Source organism: Dermacentor silvarum, chromosome 5 (genome assembly GCF_013339745.2).
Source record: "Dermacentor silvarum isolate Dsil-2018 chromosome 5, BIME_Dsil_1.4, whole genome shotgun sequence".
Lineage (NCBI taxonomy): Eukaryota > Metazoa > Arthropoda > Arachnida > Ixodida > Ixodidae > Dermacentor > Dermacentor silvarum.
In genome coordinates, this window is record NC_051158.1 from 129,799,641 (window position 1) to 129,814,341 (window position 14,701).

Consider the following 14,701-nt stretch of genomic DNA (forward strand, 5'->3'; position numbering starts at 1 on the left):
TGAGAAAGAAATTTACAGAAGAATAAAATTGGGTTGCTGTGCATACGGCTACGGCAGGCAATGCCAAATCCTGACTGGGAGCTTACCACTGTCGTTGAAAAGAAAAGTGTACAATCATTGCATTCTACCGGTGCTTACATATGGGGAAGAAACTTGGAGGTTAACAAAGAAGCTCGAGAACAAGTTAAGGACCGCACAAAGAGCGATGGAACGAAAAATCTTAGGAGTAACGTTAAGAGACAGGAAGAGAGCGGTGTGGATCAGAGAACAAACGGGGATTGCCGATGTTCTAGTTGACATTAAGCGGAAGAAATGGAGCTGGGCAGGCCATGTAATGCGAAGGATGGATAACCGGTGGACCATTAGGGTTACAGAATGGATTCCAAGAGAAGCGAAGCGCAATCGAGGCCAGCAGAAAACCAGGTGGGATGATGAAGTTAGGAAATTCGCAGGCGCAAGTTGGAATACGCTAGCGCAAGACAGGGGTAATTGGAGATCGCAGGGAGAGGCCTTCGTCCGGCAGTGGGCATAAATATAGGCTGATAATGATGATGATGAACAACACTGACACAGCACCGAATAAAATGCGCGGGAAAACGATCGTGCAAGCGCGAAGGCAAGCGCATGTACGCGGAGCAGGGGAGGAAGGGTCAGGGTCGCAGCGCCCCTACCGTCGACGGGTGGCGAAACGCGCTGAGAAGCTCTCCCATTGTTTCCCCGACGGGTGAGAAGGCCGTAAGAAGCGAGCGCGCGCGCCAGTCGAGCCCGGCCGTGGCCGGGCGCGCGCCGTCGCCGCTGCCGGCGACTGCGGCTGCGCAGAGGACTTTCAACATGGCTCTGAGGCGGAAAAAAAGAAAATATAAAGAAATGAAAAGCGCGCGCTATCATCGTCCAATCGGAGATACAGGAGAGAGAGAAGCGGTGTTTATCAAAGGATGGTGGCACTTTTCTTATATAGGGATTTTATGGCAAAACGCCGTGTAGTGCCAATGGTGGTAGGAATGGGAAACACTGAGACGGCCGCTCCGAGCCCCGCGGCAGCGACTGAACGTGTTTCAACGCGCGCGTGATGTTTAAAAAGTCGCGTGTGCTGTTTTGTGGCTTTAACCCGATAAGCTGTATTGAAAATTACTTTCGTGCGCCTATACTCGAAAAAGGAGACAAGCTCTATGTGGCGGGCCACGTTTACGACGTGAAGGAGACCGACGGCGCCGACTTGAGGGCGCCGTCGGTCACTCTGAGCAAGGGAAACAAGTGTACGACGTTTCCTTGCAGATACGGAGAACATGCATGCATTTTTATATCAGCGAGTGGTTTTGACGCATAAGCGGAAGCGCACACGCTACCACCACTGATTGGAGGAAAATCTACGGTGCAAGTTAAACGAAGACGAAGAACACACAAACAGGACGGGAGCTTGCGGCGCATTGCAACTAGCTCAAACGAAGATTATGCTACCGCGACGTTTTTTGAATGAGGACAGTCCCAAATCGACATTCAGTGATTACACGTCGTTTTTGCTACGTTGCCAGGTATTCCGGTGCGTGGTCACAGAAATGTGCAACTGCAGCTCTGCTATTTACAGTATTTCGTTCATTTCGTGGCCGATGTGCGCAGAAACGCATTTTTGCAAATCTATAAATGAAGCTTTTCTAGGTGTTGATTTTTCCTTTATTGGCTACTCGGCCGTTCACGAAGTGTTTGGAGCAGATCCTGCTCGTCTGCTTCGGCATCCACGGCTAGCCGTCATTCTCGCCGAAGAAAACAAGAGGAGCATGATTGCGAATACTACGCAGTTCATACTGACGACACAGTGTCCTATGCATGCGACTGGAAGCAAGAGCGCACATGCAGTAACCGACTGACGTCTTCACGAGACGGTAAAAGAGGCAAACACGCCAGAAAGTGCTGACGAGAGAGAGCAGCCTAACGGCGGGCGCCACTTGGTGAAGGCATTTGAAGTTTAGATGGTACATGCACCATCACTACCCCCCAATATCAACGCAAACCAAGTTTACTTACTTCATTGAAAGTGTCACAGAAAAACGCAATTAAATAGTTTATTACCGAACTGAAAGCATGCAAGCAAATCAACAAGGATTCGCATGCAGCCTACAAGAGCATTTGAGGCGCAAATTCGCACGTAAAATTTCGCGCACCGCAAGCTTTCTGTGCAAAACGTGCTCCATACACTTCCAACCGCACTAAACACACAAATACAGTTGCAGAACCTCAAGCAGCTAGACCTGGCTAGACCTTAAAGCATATAGTTACATTGGCACTAGGAAAACGCTGTTTTCACAATTACTTAACTATTCGAACAGCAACAATCCATCTATTTCGTCGTTCTTGCTCCCACGGGCCGCCAGGAAATCGGTATACAATTTCACGCCAGGCTGGCCTTCGGGGCTGTGGCAGTTTTTTATGCAGCAGTACCGGCACTTGTTCCTCTTCTTTTTACGTACGCTTTCCGTCGATGGATCACAATTTGTCCAGCTGAAGGATGACATTGTCTCAACGCCAGAAACGACCGAACAGCGCCAGCGACGCCGCGCCTACGAATACCCCCGCGCGCTTTGGCCGTCTCATTATTGTTGGCGGCGCTACGACAGATGGCGCAGCAATCGCAGCAAGCTTCACGGTACGAAGCTTATAGCGAAAGGCGGAGGGTCAAAAAATCTTGCCGCTTTTCTTTTTTTCGCCACCGTAGTACCGTCATCCATCCGCTAGGGCCTAACTGAAGTGCGCCTTGGCTCTAGCGTCGACTGAGCGTCTGCTATAGGAGAACCAATGGGAGGTATAGGCTCCGTTCAGTGAACAGAGGGCGCTACAACCGAATACGGCAAAACGCCGTGCAGCGCCAATGGTGGTAGGAATGTGAAACACTGAGCCGGCCGTTCCGACCCCCGCGGCAGCTACTGAACGTGTTCCAACGCGTGCGTGACGTTCAAAATGTCGCGTGTGTTGTTTTGCGGCTTTAAGCCGATAAGCTGTATTAAAAATTACTTTCATGCGCCTATACTCGACAAAGGAGAGAGGCTGTATGTGACGGGCCACGTTTACGACGTGAAGGAGACCGACGGCACCGACTAAAGGGCGAAGTGTCACTCGCAGCAAGGGAAACAAGTGTACGACGTTTCCTTGCTATCGTGCTTTTTGCGCCGTTCGCGAAATGTTTGGAGCAGATCCGGTTCGTCTGCTTCGGCATCCACGGCAAGCCGACATTCTCGCTGATGAAAACAAGAGGAGCGTGGTTGCGAATACTACGCAGTTCATACTGACGACACAGTGCCCTATGCATGCGGCCGCAAGCAAGAGCGCACATTCAGTAATCGAATGACTTCTTCACGAGACGGTAAACGATGCAAACACGCCACAAAGCGCTGACGAGAGCGAGCAGTCTCACGGCAGGCGCCACTTGGTGAAGGCATTTGAAGTGTAGATGTTACACGCACCACCACTACCCCCAAAATCAACGCAAACCGAGTTTACTTACTTCGCTGAAAGTATCACAGAAAAACGCAATTTAACAGTTAATTACCGGACTACACGCGTGCAAGCAAATCAACAAAGATTCGCATGCAGCCTACAAGAGCATTTAAGGCAGAAATTCGTGCGCAAAATTTCGCGCTACACAAGCTTGCTGTGCAAAACATGCTGCATACATGTGCACTTCCAAATACAGTTGCAGAACCTCAAGCAGCTAGACCTAGCTAGACCGTAAATCATATAGTTACATTGACACTAGGAAAACGCAGTTTTCACAAGTACTTAACTCTTCGAACAGCAACAATCCATCTTTTTCGTCGTTCTTGCTCCCAGGGGCAGCCAGGAAATCGGTATACAATTTCACGCCAGGCTGGCCTTCGTGGCTGTGGCAGTCTTTTACACAGCAGTACCGGCATTTGTTCCTCTTCCGTACGCTTTCAGTCGATGGATTAGAATTAGTCGAGCTGAAGGATGACATTTTCTCAACGCCAGAAAAGACCGAACAGCACCATCGACGCCGCGCCTACGAATCAACCCCGCGCGCTTTGGCCGTCTCATTATTGCTGGTGGCGCTGCGACAGAAGGCGCGGCATTCGCAGCAAACTTCACTGAGCGGAGCCTATAGGAAGATTTACCCCCCTGACTGAGCTACCATGGCGGGTTCGTGTACTGAATCATAAGGGCCGTTTATAGTACAATGCGCGCGCGCCCTCTCGTTGGCAAAAACGACACCCTCTCAAATCGGACGCACCGGCGCAGCCAACGTAACCGGTGGCTTCCGACGGGCCCGGCGCCGAAATGACTCCTGACCTATTCGAGCGTCGGAGGCGACGACACCGTCAACACAGATGCATCGCGCCTTCAATCGCGCCCAAAAGAAGAAATGCGCCCACGCTGCTTCACCGACGGTCGCAGACAGCCCATAGACAAAGAAATTCCAAGGTAGATATACCTGGTAGCGAAGCTTCCATAGAAGCCCATACGTTCAAAACATGGTTGCTTGCCGGCGGTTCATAAAATCCCTATATATGAAAAGTACCGCCATCTACTCTTTCCTCCGCCTCCTCCTCTCCTAAAGCGCTTGCTTTTTCTTTACTTTTTTGCTTGCGAAAGCCAAGTCGACGGTGGCGCACCTAGAAAGTCCACGTTGAAGCTTTCAGGCCGGGCGCGCGCTGTCGCCGCCGCCGGCGACTGCGGCTGCGCAGAGGACTTTCAACATGGCTCTGAGGCGGAAAAAAAGAAAATATAAAGAAGTGAAAATTGAATTGAATTGAGTTTATTAATCACATGAAGATTTGTACATTGGGTATGATATAAAGGTGGGGCCCTATAACTCTCGCAGGAGTTGTGGAAGGGGCCCCTATGTTATATGCTGTTATATAAAGACTTGAGCGCGCGCGAAAAAGAATGTGTGAGACAGTACAAATATGGTACATACTTATGAAGCAAGTGACGCGAGCATGAAAGAGCGAAGATTAGTTTTGTAACTGATAAATGGCTGTTGTGCTGTAAGATCTGTTGGTAATTTATTACAGAGCTGCGATGCGGTATGCGAGAATGTAAATGATCCATAATTAGTGCGAGATTTAGGAACGGTTAGAGTTTTCGAGGTGACTGATCGTAGAGGATATGTGGTATTTTGATAATTAATTTTTACAGAAGGACATTGTACGATTTTGTACATGATTTTATAGAGCAAAACGAGAATGTGGTATAATCAATGCAACGTTTCACCGGCAGTATGTTAAGTAATGGGTAGGCGAATGTGATTGAGTCCGTTCTTTTTAGGAAGAGAATAGCTCGAAGAGCTGTATTTTGTGCGGCAATAATTGGCAATAAAGTGGTGGGGTACGTGAGTCCGTATATGGTAATAGCATACGTAATATGCGAATGTATAAAACTGACATAAAGTGTACGGAGTGTGTTCAAAGGGAAGATGTAACGTAGTTTATATAGTATTGGGATTTTCTTATAGATGGTTAGTGTAGTTTCGTGGATATGTTTATGCCATTTTAGTTGACTGTCGAGGTAGACGCCCAAAAATTTCGTCTCGTTAACCCTTTCCAAAGAAGAGCTGTTGAAGTTTAATGTTTTAGTGTTCATTAGTCGGGTGTTTTTTGCAGTGAATACTATATAGTTACTTTTCTTTGTGTTTGCGAGAAGACAGTTAGATTGAAGCCAGTTAGATAGTCTTAGCAGGACATCATTGCCTTTTTTGTAAAGATCTGTTTCCGTATTAGCTGTCAGGAAAATATTGGTATCGTCCGCGTATAAAATGCAGTCTTCTTAGAGATAGTCGGGTAAATCGTTGATGTATGCTACAAAAAGAAAAGGCCCTAATATGGATCCCTGGGGAATTCCGCTGTTAGTTATCATTTGGGATGACGACACATTGCCAACCACTACGTACTGCTGCCGGTTTTTCAAATATGTGCTAATTAGGCTTAGGGGCTCTCCACGAATACCATACTTTTCAAGTTTTTTTAGCAATATGTCGTGGTTAACAAGATCAAAAGCCTTGGTCAGGTCCATGAAAATACCCATGGTTAATAATTGTCTTTCTATGTTTATTTTAGTTTTTTCCACAATGTTAATTAACGCTGTCTCAGTCGACTTACATTTTATATATCCGTATTGCTCTTTAGCATAAATGTTGTGCGCTGTGAAAAACTTATCTAACCGGGCTAGCACTACTTTCTCAAAAACCTTAGAAAACGGGGACAATACGGATATTGGTCGGTAATTGGACATATTCATTTTATCCCCTTTCTTAAACACTGGCACAACCTTGGAAATTTTTAGTAGAGTCGGGAACGACCCTGAAACGAACATATCGTTGATGATATGTGATAGGGGTTCGCATATAATAATCGAGCAGTGTTTAATCAGTGATGCAGATACCAAGTCCAGACTGGTTGATGAAGTATTTCTTAAAGAAAGGATTATGTTGTTGACCTCATGAGGGTCAGTAGGCTTAAGAAAGAGAGAACTGGAAGGGTTAGTTCTTGTGACTGTGTCTGAATGTGATGTATGTGAGTTATTTACAATTAAATTGTTGGTTATTGCAGTGAAATAACTGTTGAAGCTTTCAGCAATAATAGAAGGATCACTTACTATCGTGTCATTTACCGAGATTCCACATATACTGCTTGTGTTGCACGTGTTTAGCGCTGTATTTATCAATTTCCATGTAGCTTTTGAGTCACGATGTGCTTGTTTAATTTTAGCGTGAAAATAATTTCGCTTGGCAACCGTGATTAGGCTTTCAAGCTTTTTCTTGTATGTCCTGTACTTGTTTTCTAAAGTGACATTGTGTGGTTTTCGCTTTAGTTTCCTATACATATTATCTTTGTGATGTATTGACTTTAGAATACCGGTTGTTAGCCACGGTTTTCGCTTTACGTTTCTTCTGGATACCGTTGAAATGCATTCACCAAGTTTTTTACATCTATTAAATATTTTCATGAACTGTTCATATTTATTGTCAGTTGTATCGGCCGAATATACAGAGTGCCAGTTTTCTTTCATTAGGGCATCAAAAATGATGTCATATTTGTATGTTATACGCTTCTGCTGAGTACATAACTGGTTACTGGATGTGATGGTTGCGAAAACAGGAAGGTGATCAGTAATGTCACAAGCCAATGTTCCACTTGAAAATTTGGTGTCCGATATGTTTGTGATGATGTGATCTAATGTGCTCTGTCTTGAGTTAGTAATGCGTGTTGGTACTCTGATTAATTTTTCTAATCCGTAGCTAGTTAATAAGTCTGTGTAGTTATAAATGTCGGTTCGATTAATGCCAATGTTTGTATCACCCAATATAATAACCTGAGTTGAGTTGTTACTGTTGTTATCAAGCCACTTATCTAATTCTGATAGAAATTCATTTTTGTTGTTTTGCGGTGACCTGTATACGACGCTTACTAGTGTACGCTTATTTTTATGAGGTACAAAGCTTCTGGAAGCTTTATCTGGTGGTATTTCGATAACGAGTGTTTCGCACCATGCAGATTTAAAAGCGCGCGCTATCATCGTCCAATCGGAGATACAGGATAACACAGGAGAGAGCGAAGCGGCATTTGTCAAAGGATCGCGGTACTTTTCGTATATAGGGACTTTAGCGGTTCATGGGGCTTAGCGCCATCTGTGTGAGTAGGGAACACTTACGGTGGAAGAAAAAATAATTTGACGCCATATCCGTCAAAAACAGAAGTGACGTCATTTTACTCTCATAGGCGCAAAACTTGTTTTTCGGAGGCCTGCAATTAGAGCTGTATATTCAAATGCCCCGCCATTCGACTTCATGGGCGTTCCGAGTTTTCAGCGCGAAAAGCGATGCCGGAAAAGATCAGCCGTACGGGTGCCGAAATCGCATCGCTGCACAGAACATACTTTCTTTGGAGGCCGACGAACACTTTGGGCGTTGATCCCGTAGAGTGCTCGTCCTTTCGTCGGACGCCAAGCCCGTCGGCCAGCGCTGCTGCACGAAAACAACTAAAGTAAACAAGTATCTGACGGTCGCAACTCACTACTTTTGACTGCACACGTAAAGAAACAATAAAACTACCCGCGTCACCTAATTCAGACAAATGTCGACATGCAACACAACAAATGTGACGGGGGCGTATTGTAGCAGGTGAACTTTATACGAGTGCCCCTTTCCACGCACTCCAAGAGTTGCATGGCATTGCAAGTGATAGAGGCGTCAACGCCCGCCGCTATCGATGGGCGCTCTCACGGTGGGCCTGAAAAAAGGTATATATTGATAATGATCTAGTAAAATACAGTTGTATCTTTTCTAGTTATGCATATATAAAATGAATAAGGAATTTTATTTTCGTTGAATGAATCTAACTGCGTCTCACTTTAATTTAAAAACGCTTTTTTTTCCCCAGTGTTTATTCCCTCCAAACATAGTCGCGCTTCAATCGCTACTCCCATAACCACCCTTGCTGATGTCGGTGACAATTTGTTCTGAACCGCTTTTCGCCCGAAGCTTCGCGACCTATGTGGATCGACCTTGGAAATTCAACAAGAGGGGACACTCGGCAAAAACTGGCAACTAGAAACACGTCACCATACGTCCCGCTATACTTTTGACACCGAACGTTAGCTGCGGCGAGCATCGAAAAAAAAAAAAAGAAAGTGAACTTAAGTTAGCAGGCATTGATTTATTTTTTTAATTCTTTGCCGCGAAAACTAAAACGTTTTGCGTAGAAATGAACTTAAGCTTTGCGACTTATTTTCCTTGCTTACCTAGCCACAGGTCAATGACGCGCCAGATACATGCGTCATCCGCCAGACACTCTCCCGAAGCCAGCGAGGATGGCTGCGCGCGCGTTTGAGCGCTCGCGCGCGGCGACCCCGTCTGTCTCCTTCTTTTTTCTTTTTTAAATGTAACCTGGTTTATTGGACTCTCGGCGTATTCTTGCGTTCCTTCTGCACTGGAACAAGACACCATTGCACTATTGGACTACGGCAAGGTGAGAAATCTTGTTTCATAGTCTACGACGCAATTAGGCTTACGGCACGGGACCGAGACTTAAGACGCAGTTAGCGAAAAACAGCTCGGCCATCCTGGCGCAGTTAATTTGAGTTACTGAATCATGCTGAGACATGCTTCCGACGCTTCCTATGGGACTATTGTAACTTATTTCAGTTTTTGAGCCACACTGGCTGCACAGGGCGCCGTGTCGCAGTTAGCGAGAACTCAGCCATGGTGTGTAGTCTAGTGCATCTTGCTAGGAGAAGTTTGTGCCGCTTTCTCTGACGCCATACATTACTGAAAAGCAATTTCGTTACTTTCAGGGGAAACTTTTGAGGCACGCTGGCCGCACAGCGCGCTATGACGCAGTTAGCGATAAGCAGCTCGGCCGTGGTGATAAAGTTAGTTTGGCGTGTAATGAATCTTATGGTATCTTCGACTGGTCGCATCCATCCCCCGAAGCAGAGTCGTGCAGATGCGGCGTTCCCCGAACTCAGAGGTAGAGGACAAGCGCGCAAGCCGAACGTGTGACTCGCTCTCGGAGGAGGAAATGGCAGATGCGAAACCACGTGACTACTGCTAACGTCCGATGTTTCGCCTATCCAAAGCCAAACCGGTGGATGCGCCGATGGGACGACCGTTCGTTGAGCCGCCAGCATGTTGTGGCCTCGGTTGCCTAGGCTACGGTGGACCGTCGCCAAGCACGGCGACGCTGTGCTGTGATGACGTTGCTGGAAACGCTCTCATCTCGGCGACTGCTCGCCGAGATCGAAAAGAGCGATCGAAAAGAACCAGCCGAACGCAAGGCGCACGCCCTCTTTCAACCAGCCGAAGACAACGCCGCTCGTGAGAGCGATCTAGAGCGCTCCGAGGCGACCAGTCGAAGATACCATTAGAGGGGCAAGTATGTGACGTTTTTTGTGGCTCCGCAACAACATATACCTTCTTTCGGTGCTCACGCCTGTTGAAAAACGCGATGGGCGATTGCCAAGAGTGATAACATGGTGTGTGCTGCTGGCGCCGGCAGAACTGGCGAACGACGAAGATATCAGAAACTTGTAATTCAAAAATTACGTCTTCTAAAGAACTGAAAAAAGGCATTGCACCCACGCATTTGTCTTGAGTGCCTGTTGCGTCCGTCTCTATGTATGTAACGTACCGTCGCGTCGCCCGAGGCCAAGTTTTGGAAACGCGAAGTCGCTCGTGTATTTGTGCTGCCAAAGTGCAGGAAATAATGCCCGGAAATGGGGGAACGCTTGGAAATCAGATGTTTTCATATATGTTTGGGATGAGTCGGGTATTTTCTACGCCATATATGTAAAAGCGAATTGCTTTTGTTTGTAACGCCGCCCAGTCACCGCTTTCGCATGTTTCGCCTCTACACGCAGTATTCCTATGTCTAAATACCAAAATGACTCATGCTTGTAGCATGCTGTTACGTGCTTGCAAATGTAACATGCTTGTAATTTACTTTTTTTTTCAGCTGGTGCCGTCCGGTGGAGCTTCATACAGGAACTACTGCCTTACCTGCTGGTGTCACAACGTTGGATGAACGCACAAAAAGCGCGGAACGAGCTTTTATATAGAGTAAAATAGATATTTCCTGGTGAGGGAGTGACTTTGATGAAGCTTAGTGGGCCTGCCTAGTTTGGTTGCACCTGAACTAGTATAGCCCCACTAGCTCTCGGCAATATGTAATATGTACCACTCCATGCCTGAAAATGTAGTGGAATGGAGCAGGATTCGAACTTACGACCTTCAGATTTGAAGTCGGGTGTTCTACTCCCCGCCAACACTGCAGTGGACATAAATATAGGCTGATGATGATGATGATGAAATATTTCCTCATTGCACAAAAGGTCTTGCGTCTACTTTGTGAAATTGCACATGGCACAGATTTGAGGGGACTTTACGAGATCGTTCGCAATCATTTTTACTAAATAATAAATCGATTCTGCACGAAGAGCAAAAAAAAAGGGAGGGGGGCGCTGCCGGCGTGCTCGCTTGCGTTCAAAATACGCGCGCTCAAAACCGAAACCGGAAGTGATGTAAGTGATGGACACCGACCGCTTGGCACGCTGCAGTCAATACGGCCGCTGGGCCCTATGGGAGTGTCCCCTCTTGTTCAATTCCTTTCCCTATGGACAGCCGGTCAAGGCGGCGCGCGGGTTGGGGATCGTTTTGCGCATGCTCCTACGATAGCAGCCGACGGCGCGCGCGTTGAAATATAGGGGGGGGGGGGTCGCGTCTCAGCTGGCCCAGCCAACCGGCGTAGCGTGACTGGCCGCAAACGACGCTCGCCCGCGCGCCGATAACGTCGGACTATAAACGGCCCTTTATTGGAACAAGTGTGCAAGTGTGTGACGCTTTGTACGGCCCCGCAACAACATATTCCTTCTTTCGGCACACGCGACGAGCGATTGCCAAGTGTGATAACACGAGAGTGTGTTGCTTGCGCAGGCAGATCGAGCGAAAGATAACATCAAAGAGCTCGAATACCAGGAAACTTGTAAGTCAAAAATTCGGTCTTCTGAAGGACTGCAAACAGGCTTTGTACCCACGCATTTGTCATCAGTGCGAGTAGGAGGAATTCTGCAAGCGACTAGCATGGTCAAGCTCTAGAGCATGTGTTGTGCCCACTTCTGTGTACGTAGCGTACCATCGCGCCGGCTCTTGCCAAGTTGTGTGGAAAACGTGCAATCGCCCGTGTATTTGTGCTTGTTAGTGTGCAGGAAACAACGCCCGGAAATGGGGAAACGCTTGGAATAAGTCGGGTATTTTCTACGCCATGTATGTAAAAGAGGCTTGCTTTTTGTAATGCCGCCCATTTACCACTTTCGCATCTTTCGCCTGTACACGCAGTATTCCTGTGAAGTCTAAATACCAAAGTGGCACATGCTTTTATTGCGATAGCATTTATATCGACACTCCAAAGCAGATTTCTGCCGTCGGCGTCGCCGTGAGGTTCCGTATGACGTGAACGGCGATGAACTCGCCGCCGCGCTCCGGACGCTGTATGTGCGAGTGAATGGGCGCGAGGGACGCGCGCTTTCACGGGGAGCGAACGCACGTCGGTGAGCAAACGCGCGTTCTGCGCCGTGATGATAAGTGGTTCTTGAGGGAACGGGAAAGGTTGGCGCTATCTTCTGCAGCCCTTGAGGGAGCACGGCTCAGCGCCAAATGCTCCCTGAAGGGCTGCAGAATTAAGCGTCTCTTTCCTCCTTTCAATATATAGAGAGCAAAGGCTGTGATGGGACGGGAGGGAGGGAGGGGAGGCGACGTTTAGCTGCGGCACCAAATGCGTATTTATATAAAAACGCCGTGCGCGTTCGGTGCGAACGCGGGCAAAACGCCGACGGCGTCAACAACAGTTCTGCGCGTTGCTGGTGCTGCTGCATGTCCAAGTTTATACAGCTGATAAAACTACTATCCTTACTCCGTATAGATCTCAACTAATTTGCTATCGCAACTGGTGCTTCGCCTTTCGGGTGAAACTGCGACAAATTTTTATTTTACATTTTTCAGCAGATACCGTCCGGTGGAGCTTCGTACGGGAACTACTGCTGCTTACCTGGCGCCACAGCATTGCATGAATGCACAAAAATCCCGATACAAGCATTATTTTTGTATACAACAAAATAAACATTTCCTCATTTAACAAGGCATCTTTCAGCTACTCTATGAAATTGAACGTTGCATAGATACGATGGAGGCTTGTAAAAATCATTCGCAATCAGTTTTACTAAATGAGTTTACTAAAGAAACTCGCAGTTTCGCCCCAAAGTCGAAGCATCGGTTGCGACAGTAATTTAGCAAAGAGCCATAAGGAATATGGATAGTAGTTTTATCGGGCGTATCGACATGCAAACAATCCCTTGCTAAATAAATTAACAAGCATAGTGTCAACGCGCAATGCAAACATGAACACATCACATTGATGACCGCGAACACTCGCTGACAAAACGCTGGGTTGAGGAAACGCGGTAGCAGCAGCGAAGGAAGTGACCTTCGTGCTGTTGTCTATCACTTCAACGCAAACACACATCACGCAAGAAGCTACGAGCTGCCGACGCACCTATGAACTTTTCCCCCAACGCAGAACGCTCTCAAGATAGGGCCGCACGCCGCCGTCACATACGCAGTTGCAGCCGGAGTAAAATGCCCTCCCCCCCCCCCCCCTTCACCGCGATGGCTCGCAACGTTGGGTGCCACCCCGGGCCTAACAGGCCCGGAACAACACCCCCTGCAGTCTCTGCAGCACACCAAGGCCTTCCATCCCGGCCTGATACGTGCCGCCACAGCCTGCCGGTTTTGCTTCGCCCAGCCATGGCGACTCCACCCTATCCTCCTTTCTCCCCCACTTACCCCTTCCCGTTGGCGCTGAGCCGTGCTCCCTCAAGGGCTGCAGAAGATAGCGTCAACATTTCCCTTTCCACATGAACCACTTACTACCTCGCGCGAGGAGAAAGACGGCGCACTTCCTGCCCGCTTTCTCACCTTTCGCGCGGACGAGATTGAGCCGCACTCTTCGGCTCCCCTCGCACACTCTCACTGTGGCGACGGTGTTAGCGCCCGTGGACGTTATACGGAACCTCACGGCGCCAACGACGGCGAGGGCAGAAATTGGCCTAGTGTGTCCACATAATTGCTATAGCAATAAAAAAATCCGCGCCGATCAGCCCAGCCGGCGTAACGCGTACCAGCTAGTGTTCGAAGCGCACGCGGCCAAAACCGAAACCGGATATGTGAATCAGGTTTTCGCATCAATCGCTTGGGTGCGCTACATTCAATTCCGCCGCTAGGCTCTATGGGAGTGCCCGTTATGGTTGAATTTCTTTCTCTATGCCAATACGGTGATGAAGCGTAGGTCGACAATAAAGCAGGCATGCCGACGCTGTCAAAAAGTCGCAGTTTCGCCCGAATGGGGAAGTATCAATTGCGATAGAAAATTAGTAGGTAGCTATACGGAGTAAGGATATTAGTTTTATCGGCTGTATAAACTAATAGCCATTAGCTTACTAGCTGAATTAAGAAGTCTCGTGTCAGCGCGCACAATCAAACGTGAATAGATCACACTCGATGACCACACACAACCACTGTAACAACGCTTGCGTGAGCAAGCGCTCCAGCTGCAGCGAGCGAAGGTTCGTGTGGTCTATCTCTTCAACGGAAACTGAGCGGCGAAAGCACAGTGCAATCAAAGGTTGGAACCATGTTGCAGATCGCTTTCAAGTTACGGTACGCACGACCGCCCGCCGCCGCGGAAAGTACTAGTGCGCAGTTGTTCGCCTAGCAGAAGCTGCACCCCCTCCCTCCCGCGCTGCCTACGCGCTTTCCTCCTTTCGCTTGCGTAGTTCCAGTTCCCCTTGCGCCCGGTCGCAAGCATTTGGTGCCGCAGCATAACGTCGCCCCCCTCCTTCTCTCGCATCCCGCATCCCCCCACGGCCTTTCGCGCAACGGAAGATATCGCGTTTGCTCTCCGCTCAGTCCCCTCGAGAGGCAGACTGAGCCTTTATTCACCAGAGGTAGAGCCGCAATGTCCGGATTGTGGCGAATCTTACTGCTCGCTAGCCCACATGCTATGGCAATGCTCCGCGTTAAGCGGCACCATGTTCCGTAAAGAAGAAGACTGGGAGGACGCCCTGCGAAGCGACGACCACCAGACCCAGCTCCGGGCTGTCCAGAGGGCTCACGAAAGGGCGGAGGCTCACGGGCTTCCCGTCC

At 48.3% G+C, this 14,701-nt stretch overlaps 1 protein-coding gene across 1 annotated transcript in view; it reads right to left on the reverse strand.

Annotated features, from left to right (window-relative positions):
• LOC125945768 (glutathione hydrolase-like YwrD proenzyme) overlaps nt 1-14,701 on the reverse strand; it is an 88,286-nt gene that overhangs the window by 39,808 nt on the left and 33,777 nt on the right. The window lies entirely within an intron of this gene.